The sequence below is a fragment of the Nomascus leucogenys genome, chromosome 18, assembly GCF_006542625.1.
Source record: "Nomascus leucogenys isolate Asia chromosome 18, Asia_NLE_v1, whole genome shotgun sequence".
NCBI lineage: Eukaryota > Metazoa > Chordata > Mammalia > Primates > Hylobatidae > Nomascus > Nomascus leucogenys.
The window spans coordinates 99,681,295-99,691,372 of NC_044398.1; positions in this window are offsets into that span (position 1 = coordinate 99,681,295).

The following is a 10,078-nucleotide window of genomic DNA, read 5'->3' on the forward strand; positions in this document are numbered from 1 at the left end:
GCTGGTGCTTGTAGTCCTAGCTACTTGGGAGGCTGAGGCAGGAGGATTGCTTGAGCCCAGGAAGTCGAGGTTACAGTGAACTATGATTGGCCCACTGTACTCGAGCCTGTGAGGACCCAGCAAGAAGGTGCCATTGTGGAAATGGCCCTCACCAGACGATGAATCTGCCAGCACCTTGATCTGGGTTTCCTAGCCTCTAGAACTATGAGAAAAAAATTTCTGTTGTTTATAAACTACCCGGTTTATGGTAACTTCTTATAGCAGCCAGAACAGACTAAGACATCACATCCACTCAATCATCAAGTCTCATGGATTCTACCTCAAAAGTATCACCAAAACCTGAATGTTTCTGTCTCCCCTGTCCCCATCGTATCCAAGAGTACTCACCTGGGTTACCTGAAAGAGCCTGCTGATGACTTTCATATCACACTTGTTCTCTGTCAACACAGCTAACACACTGCCATTTAATAAAAGAAGTATTAAAAAATTGTTTGCTCCCTGAAACTCAGCAGAAAGTTCCAGCATTATTGCGGGAAGACAACACTGGATGTTCATCTTTCCAGTCTTTGCTGCACAGAACTAGAGGGCCAGGTACCAGATGATTATGATTATCTCATCATCCAATTTGACGTCTTCCATTGGCTTCCCATTGTCCTTAGAGACATTTAAATTTTCAACATGACCTTCCTAGTCATTACTTCCCTGCCAGCGTCAACTCCAGCTGTTCTTTTTCTCTTACCCCTCTCCAGCTACACTTTCTCTCAATTCATCAAACATACCAAGCTCTTTACTTTGAGAACTGTGCACATACTTTTCCTTTTACTTGGAACATCCCTCTCAATTCCTACATTCTTTGTTTTACCCTCCTTATAGCAATATGCTTGTAATTGAATATTAATTATGTAACTAATAAAATTTCATTGTCTCCATGGGAGCAGAGACCAGGAACATGGTAGATGCTTAAAATTATGCACTGTTTGGCCGGGCGCGGTGGCTCACGCTTGTAATCCCAGCACTGTGGGAGGCCGAGGCGGGCGGATCACGAGGTCAGGAGATCAAGACCACGGTGAAACCCCATCTCTACTAAAAATACAAAAAAAATTAGCCGGGCGTGGTGGCGGGCGCCTGTAGTCCCAGCTACTCGGAGAGGCTGAGGCAGGAGAATGGCGTGAACCCCGGGGGACGGAGCCTACAGTGAGCCAAGATCGCGCCACTGCACTCCAGGCTGGGTGAAAGAGCGAGACTCCTTCTCAAAAAAAAAAAAAAAATTATGCACTGTTTGAAACTGCTACGGCTCTGTCACTTTTATACTGTTGGTTTTAGCTTAAAGACTGACAGAGGGCCAGGTGCAGTGGCTCATACCTGTAATCCCAGCACTTTGGGAGGCCGAGGCGGGCGGATCACGAGGTCAGGAGTTCGAGACCAGCCTGGCCAATATGGTGAAACCCCATCTCTACTAAAAAAAATACAAAAATTAGCTGGGCATGGTGGTGCGCATCTGTAGTCCCAGCTACTTGGGAGGCTGAGGCAGGAGAATCGCTTGAACCCAGGAGGCAGGGGTTGCAGTGAGCGGAGATTGTGCCACTGCACTCCAGCCTGGGCAACAGAGTGAGACTTCGTCAAAATAAAAAAAAAGAAGGAGAATAGATACTGGTGCTGTCACTAGTAGGCAAGAGGTGTAACAGTGTACCCAAAGAAGCTGTAAGGAGTTTAGAAAAAAACTAAGAAAGCTTCCAGGATAAATATAAAATGATACCTCATAGGCTTGAAGGGAAAAATTTATCAAAGATGGCCGGTGCAGTGGCTCACACCTGTAATCCCAGCACTTTGGGAGGTCAAGGTAGGAGGACTGCTTGAGGCCAGAAGTTCCAGACCAGCCTGGGCAACATAATAAGACCCATCTCTGCCAAAAATTTAAAAATTAGGCCGGGCACAGTGGCTTACGCCTGTAATCCCAGCACTTTGGGAGACCAAGGCGGGCAGATCACGGGGTCAAGAGATTGAGACCATTCTGGCCAACATGGTGAAACCCCATCTCTACTAAAAATACAAAAAAAAATAGCTGGGCATGGTGGCACGCACCTGTAGTCCCAGCTACTTGGGAGACTGACACAGGAGAATTGCTTGAACCCAAGAGGTGGAGGTTGCAGTGAGCTAAGATCACGCCACTGCACTCCAACCTGGGGGACAGAGGGAGACTCTGTCTCAAAAAAAAAAACCTGGGTGTAGTGGCACATGCCTGTAGTCCCAGCTACTCAGGAGGCTAAGGTGAGAGGATCACTTGAGCCTGGGTGGAGGCTGTAGTGAGCTGTGATTGTTCCACTGTACTCACCCTGGCTGACAGAATGAGAACTCCCTCCCTGCCCAAAAAAAAGTTTCATTTCACTGATTGGGCATCAACAAGATACAGAATGGGAGACTCCTGACTTTCCTTCCTTCATGGATGCACTGAATAAGTACTACACATGGATCAGTTCTGTCTGAGAGAAATATAGAAACTAGTTGAGACTCCTACACACTGGGCATCTGAGAATATATCCACATCAAAATGGATACCAACAAGTTGAGACACAATGTAAACCAAAAACCTGGGCACAGTATCTTACAATTGGGAAGGAATCCCCAAATCCCAGATTTTTGAAGAATGAAGGGTTTAGGCCAGACATATCGCTCCCAAACTTAAACAGTTTTCACGTGAGAGTTTGGCTCCTAAATCATCTTATTCTGGGAATGGCCAGGGTTTCGTATTTGTGAGTCCCCTGAGAGAAAAGAGGACATTTTATTTATTTAGAGACCGAGTTTTGCTCTTTTCACCCAGGTTGTAGTGCAATGGCACAATCTTGGCTTACTGCAACTTCCGCCTCCTGGGCTCAAGCGATTCTCCTGCCTCAGCCTATAAGGTAGGCGGGATTACAGGTGCACACCACCATGCCCAGCTAATTTTGTGTGGGTTTTTTTTTTTTTTGAGACAGAGTCTCGCTGTGTTGCCCAGGTTGGAGTGCACTGGTGCAATCTCAACTCAGTACAACCTCTGCCTCCCGGGTTCAAGCGATTCTCCTGCCTCAGCCTCCCGAGTAGCTGGGACTACAGGCACGTGCCACCAGGCCTGGCTAATTTTTTGTATTTTTAGTAGAGATGGGGTTTCACAGTGTTAGGATGGTCTCGATCTCCTGATCTTGTGATACACCTGCTTCAGCCTCCCAAAGTGCTGAGATTACAGGTGTGAGCCACCATGCCCGGCCATAAGAGGACATTTTAAACAGGTATGTGAGCACTTTCAGCAGCTGTCCCCCAGGGTCATTGCAGAGCAAGCAGGCAGAAATGCACCATCTGGCTGGGCACCATGGCTCATGCCTGCAATCACAGTGCTTTGAGATGCTGAGGCGGGAGGATCACTGGAGGCCAGGAGTTTGAAAATAGCCTGGGGAACATACAAACACCCTGCTTCTACAAAAAAAAAAAAAATTTTAAATTAGCCAGGTGTAGTGACATATGCCTATAGTCCTAGCTACTCAGGATGCTGAGGCAGGATGATCGCTTGAGCCCAAGATTCAGGGTTGCAGTGAGCTATGATGGAGCCACTGCATTACAGCCTAGGTGGCGGAGTGAGACCTGTCTCTAAAAAAAAAAAAAAAAAAGAAAAGAATTTTAAAAAGCAGTTCCACAGTCTCCCTAAAAGGGATTTATCTATACATTTTTCCCAACTGCTGCCTAAACATTGGGCTTCTAAGTAGCCTACATCTAGTAGCTGATAGGGCTGGTAAACAATAGACCTCCAGGAGCATGAACAGGCATGTGGGAACTTCACTGTCGTTCTCCCCTCTGCCACTACTCCATTCAGAGATAAAACTAGGGGCCAGGCATGGTGGCTCACCCCTGTAATCCCAGCACTTCGGGTGGCGGAGGCAGGTGGATCACTTGAGGTCAGGAGTTCAAGACCAGCCTGGTCAACATGGTGAAATCCTCTCTCTGTTAAAAAATACAAAAAATTACCTGGGCATGGTTGGGGGGTGTCGGGGAGGTGCACCTGTAATCCCAGCTACTCCAGAGGCTGAGGCAGGAGAATCACTTGAACTCAGGAGGCAGAGGTGGCAGTGAGCTGAGATTGCACCACTGTACTCCTGCCTGGGTGACAGAGTGAGACTCTGTCTCAAAAATAAAACAACAAAACAAAAAAACCTAGGCTTCTACCTTCTTCCTGGATGGTGTACCCCAACTTTTACAGCTTCCACCCAAGGGACCAGCTTCTAAGCTCCTAAATCATCTGTCTCTGGGAATTAATGAGACTGCATTCAGAAGTCCCCCTAGACTACAGAGAAGAAAAGTGATTTTAAAAGAGTGTTTGAGCAGTGCTAGCATCCGTTTCCCCTAACCCAGTACAAAGTGAGCAGACAAAAACACCCAGTTCCCAGTTTACCCCCAGGAAGGGGTTTGACTGCACACCTAACGTTCCAACTTTCCCAGCCGCTGTCCATGAGTCAGGCCTCTAGCCTGTATCTGGGCACTGACAGGGCAGGCAATAAGTAGTCCTCTGGGAGCCTGAATGGGCATGCAGTCACTTCCCGCAATTCTTTTTGCAGGCTCACTCTAGAGATGGAGCCAAGCCTCTGAACAATCCGTCTGTCCTGGACAGCAGATGGGAGCTGCAATTGGCTAGGCCCCTGGGGGTAACAACACATTAAGCAATGGGTTGAAAGAGTATGTGGCCTGAATGAGAAAGCAGGCATTTGCTTGGGATTATCTCCCCAGCTTAGTACAGGGCAAGTGGGAGATCAACACCAGTTCCCAGCTTCTCCTTGAGGATAGAAGGAACTGGAACACATATAACACCCCAACTTTTCTAGCTAAATTTCAGGAACTGGCTTCAATATCACCAGTCTTGGGGCACTGATGGCATGTGGTGCACCCCAATCTCTTGGGGCTACTAAGAACAAAGACAGCAGTTTGTACAAGCACAAAAGTTTGAGAGGCACTTAGAATCTGGTTGGGTTGATTGGTGAGGTTCATCTCCTAAGAAAAATCAGGTATTAAGACTTGGAAAGAGAGTTGTCTTATCTAATGCATGAAAATCAACACAGTCAACAAAAAAATCAAGAAATAGAAAATATGTTCCAAACAAAAGATGAAGAAATCTCCAGAAACCAATTCCAATGAAATGCAGATTAGTGATTTTACCTATTAGAGAATTAAAAATAGGCTGGGTGCAGTGGCTTATGCCTGCAATCATAGCACTTTGGGAGACCAAGGAGGGTGGATCACCTGAGGTCAGATGTTCGAGACTAGCCTGGCCAACATGGTGAAAGCTCATCTCTACTACAAATACAAAAATCAGCCAGGCATGGTGGTGGGCACCTGTAATCCCAGCTACTCGGAAGGCTGAGACAGGAGAATCGCTTGAACCTGGGAGGTGGAGGTTGCAGTGAACCGAGATCGTGGCATTGCACTTCAGCCCGGGCAACAGAGCAAAACGTCCTTTCAAAAAAGAAAAAAAACAAAAAAAAGAATTAAAAATAATCATAAATATGCTCATTGATGTCAGGAGTTTAATGTATGAACAAACTGAGACTTTCAACAAAGAGAAAATACAAAAACAGGGTTGGCATGGTGGCTCACACTGTCATCCCAGCACTTTGGGAGGCCAAGGTGGGAGGATTGCTTGAGGTTAGGAGTTCAAGACCAGCCTGGGTTACATAGTAAGACCCCATCTCTACAAAAAATTAAAAATTAGCCAGGCATGGTGGCATATGCCTGTGGTCTCAGCTCCTCTAGGGGCTGAGGTGAGAGGATCACTTGAGCCTGGGATGCCAAGGCTGCAGTGAGCTGTTATCACACCACTGCACTCCAGCCTGGGTGACCGAGTGAGACCCTGTCTCAGAAAAAGGAGAAAATTTTAAAACATACCAAACAGAAGTTATAGATCTGAAGTACATAATAACTCATCTGAAAAATTCTCTAGAGGGTTTCACCCACAGACTAGGTCAAGCAGAAAAAAGGGTCGGTGAATTTGAAGACCAGCCATTGGAAATCATCCAACAAGAGGGGCAAAAATGAGAAAAAAAGAAAAAGAGTGAGGATAGATTAAGGGACTTAAGGGACACCATTGAGTAGACTAAAATATGCCATTATTGGATTTTCAGAAGGAGGAGAGAGCAAAACGGACAGAAAGCATATTCAAACAAACAGTGGCTGAAACCCTTCCGAAACTGGGGAATGAAATAGAAATGAAGACCCAAGAAGTACAAGGGACATGAAATAAGATGAATCCGGCCAGGTGCGATGGCTCATGCCTGTAATCCCAGCACTTTGGGAGGCCGAGGCGGGTGGATCACTTGAGGTCAGGAGTTCAAGACCAGCCTGGCCAACATGGTGAAACCCCGTCTCTACTAAAAATATAAAAATTAGCTGGGCCTGGTGGCATGTACCTGTAATCCCAGCTACTCAGGAGGCTGAGGCAGGAGAATGGCTTGAACCTGGGAGGCGGAGGTTGCAGTGAGCCTAGATCATGCCACAGCACTCCAGCCTAGGCGACAGAATGAGACTCTGTCTCAAAAAAAAACATAAATAAATAAGATGAATCCAAAGAGATCCATACTGACATACATTACAATCAAATTGTCAAAAGTTAGAGACAGAATTCTGAAAGCAGCCAAGGGAAAAGCAACTTCTGTGTACAAGGGACCCCTAATAAAACTATTAACAGAGTTTCCAGCATAAACCTTGTGGGCCAGAAAGGAGTGGGACGATAGATACAAAGTGCTGAAAGAAAAAAACTTCCGGTCAAGAATGCTATATCCAACAAACCCATCCTTCAAAAATGAGAGGGAAATAAAGACTTTCTCAAACAAAACCTGAGGGAGATTATCACCACTAGAACTGCCTTACAAGAAATGCTAAAGAGAGTTCTTAAGGTTAAAACAAAAGTATGGAAAACAGTAACATGAGCACACAAAGTATGAAACTCATTGGCAAAGGTAAATATATAATCAAAACCAATATTGTATTACTGTAACAGTAGCGGGTAAATCAATTTTAGTTATAAAAGTTAAAAGACAAAAGTAGTAAAACAACTATATTATGTTAATTGGTACAATATAAATAGGTGTTAACGGTGATGTCAATAGCATATAAGCCAGGGGAAGAGAGATAAAAGCAAAGTTCTGACATGCAAGGGAAGTTAAGTTGTTATCAGCTTAAAGTACACTATTATTGTAAGAGATTTTATGTAAACACTTGGTAACTACAAAGAAAATGCCTATAGAATTAAAGAAAAAGAGAAAATAATGAAAACATAGGCCAGGAGTTCGAGACCAGCCTGTCCAACATGGCAAAACCCCAACTCTACTAAAAATACAAAAATTAGCCAGGTGTGGTGGTGCACACTTGTGATCCCAGCTACTTGGCAGGCTGAGGCAAGAGAATTGCTTGAACCAGGAGGCGCAGGTTGCAGTGAGCCAAGATTGTGCCATTGCCCTCCAGCCTGGGTGACAGAGCGAGACTCCATCTCAAAAACAAACAAACAAAAAAAAAAACAGTGAAATACAAAAGAAGACAGCAAGAGAAAGGGACAGAAGGACTATAAGACTAACAGAAAATAGTTAACAAAATGTCAATAGTAAATCTTTCCTCATTTTTTATGTTTTGTTTGTTTGTTTTTGTTTTTTGTTTTTGAGACAGAGTCTTGCTCTGTCTCACCCAGCTGGAGTGCAGTGGTGCTATCTCGACTCACTGCAACCTCCACCTCTCGGGCTCAAGCAATTCTCCTGCCTCAGCCTCCCAAGTAGCTGGGATTACAGTGTGTGCCACCATACCCAGCTAATTTTTGTACGTTTAGTAGAGACAGGGTTTTGCCATGTTGGCCAGGCTGGTCTCGAACCCCTGACCTAAGGTGATCCGCCTGCCTCAGCCTCCCAAAGTGCTGGGATTGCAAATGTAAGCCACTGCACTCAGCCAGCAATGATTTTTTTGAATATCACACCAAAAGCTCAGACAAAAAAAAAAAAAAAACAAAGCAAGACACAAGAAACAAGTAGGATTACATCAAGCTATAAAACTGCTGCAAAGCAAAGGATGCAGTCAACCAAATGAAAAGGTAGACTATGGATTAAAAGAAAATACCTGCAAATAATATATCTGATAAAGTTATCAAATATATGAGGAACTCACACAACTCAAAAACAAATTAGCCAAATAACCCAATTCAAAAATGGGCAATGAATTTGAATGGACATTTTTCTAAAGAAAACATAACCAACATATTGAATGAGGAAAAGCAGGATGGATTCCCTTTGAAAACTGGCACAAGTCAATAATGCCCTCTCTCACCACTTTTATTCAACATAGTGTTGGAAGTCCTGGCCAGAATAATGAGAAAAAGAATAATAAAGAGAAAGAAAGAAAAGGCATCCAAATAGGAAGAAAAGAAGTCAGACTATCCCTGTTTGCAGATGACATGTTTCTATCTAGAAAACCCCATTGTCTCAGCCCAAAACTTCCTTCAGCTGATAAACAACTTCAGCAAAGTTTCAGGATACAAAGTCAATGTACAAAAATTACCGGCATTCCTATGTACGTAGAACAGCCAAGCTGAGAGTCAAATCAGGAAGGCAATCCCATTCACAATTGCCACAAAAAGAATAAAATACCAAGCCGGGCATGGAGGCTCACACCTGTAATCCCAGCAAGATTCCATCTCAAAAAAAAAAAAAAAAGAAAAGAAAAGAAAAAAATACCTAGGAATACACCTAACTAGGGAGGTGAGAGATCCCTACAATGAGAATTACAACACACAGCTGAAATAAATCAGAGATGACACAAATGGAAAAACATCCCATGCTCATGGATTGGAAGAATAAATAGCATTAAAATGGACATATTGCCCAAAGCAATTTGTAGATTCAATGCTATTCCTATCAAACTACCAATGACATTCTTCATAGAATTATAAAAAACTATTTTAAAATTCACATGGAACCAGCTGGCTGTGGTGACTTACGCCTGTAATCCCAGCACTTTGGGAGGCCGAGATGGGCAGATTACGAGATCAGGAGATTGAGACCGTCCTGGCTAATACGGTAAAACCCCCATCTCTACTAAAAATATAAAAAAAAATTAGCCAGGCGTGGTGGCAAGTGACTGTAGTCCCAGCTACTCAGGAGGCTGAGGCAGAAGAATGGCATGAACCCGGGAGGCGGAGCTTGCAGTGAGCCAAGATTGCGCCACTGCACTCCAGCCTGGGCAACAGGGCAAGACTCTGTCTCAAAAAAAAAAAAAAAAAATCATATGGAACCAAAAAGAGTCTGAATAGACAAGGCAATCCTAAGCAAAAAGAACAAAGTTGGAGGCATCACATTATCTGACTTCAAACTGTACTACAGGGCTACAGTAACCAAAACAGCATGGTACTGGTACAAAAACAGGCACATAGGCCAATGGAACAGAATAGAGAGCCTGGAAATAAGGCCACACTCCTAAGATCATCTGATCTTCAACAAAGCTGACAAAAACAAGCAATGGTGTGTGGGTGGGGGGGGGGGCGGCGGAATCCCTATTCAATAAATGGTGCTGGGATAATTGGCTAGCCATATGCAGAAGATTGAAACTGGACCCCTTCCTTACACCATATACAAAAATCAGCTCAAGATGGATTAAAGACTTAAATGTAAAATCCAAAGCTATAAAAACCCTAGAAGACAACCTAGGCAATACCGTCTTGGACATAGGATCAGAAAATATTTCATGACAAAGACTCCAAAAGCAATTGCAACAAAAGCAAAAATTGAGGCACGGGACCTAATTGAACTAAAGAGCTTCCTCTGCACAGCAAAAGAAACTCAACAGAGTAAACAGACAACCTCCAGAATGGAAGAAAATATTTACAAATATGCATCTGACAAAGGTCTCATATCCAGCATCTATAAGGAATGTAAACAAATTTGCAAGAGAAAAACAACCCCATTAAAAAGTAGGCAAAGGACATGAACAGACAATTTTCAAAAGAAGACATACATGCAACCAACAATCGTAAGAAAAAAAGCTCAATATCACTAATCATTAAAGAAATGCAAATCAAAACCATAAT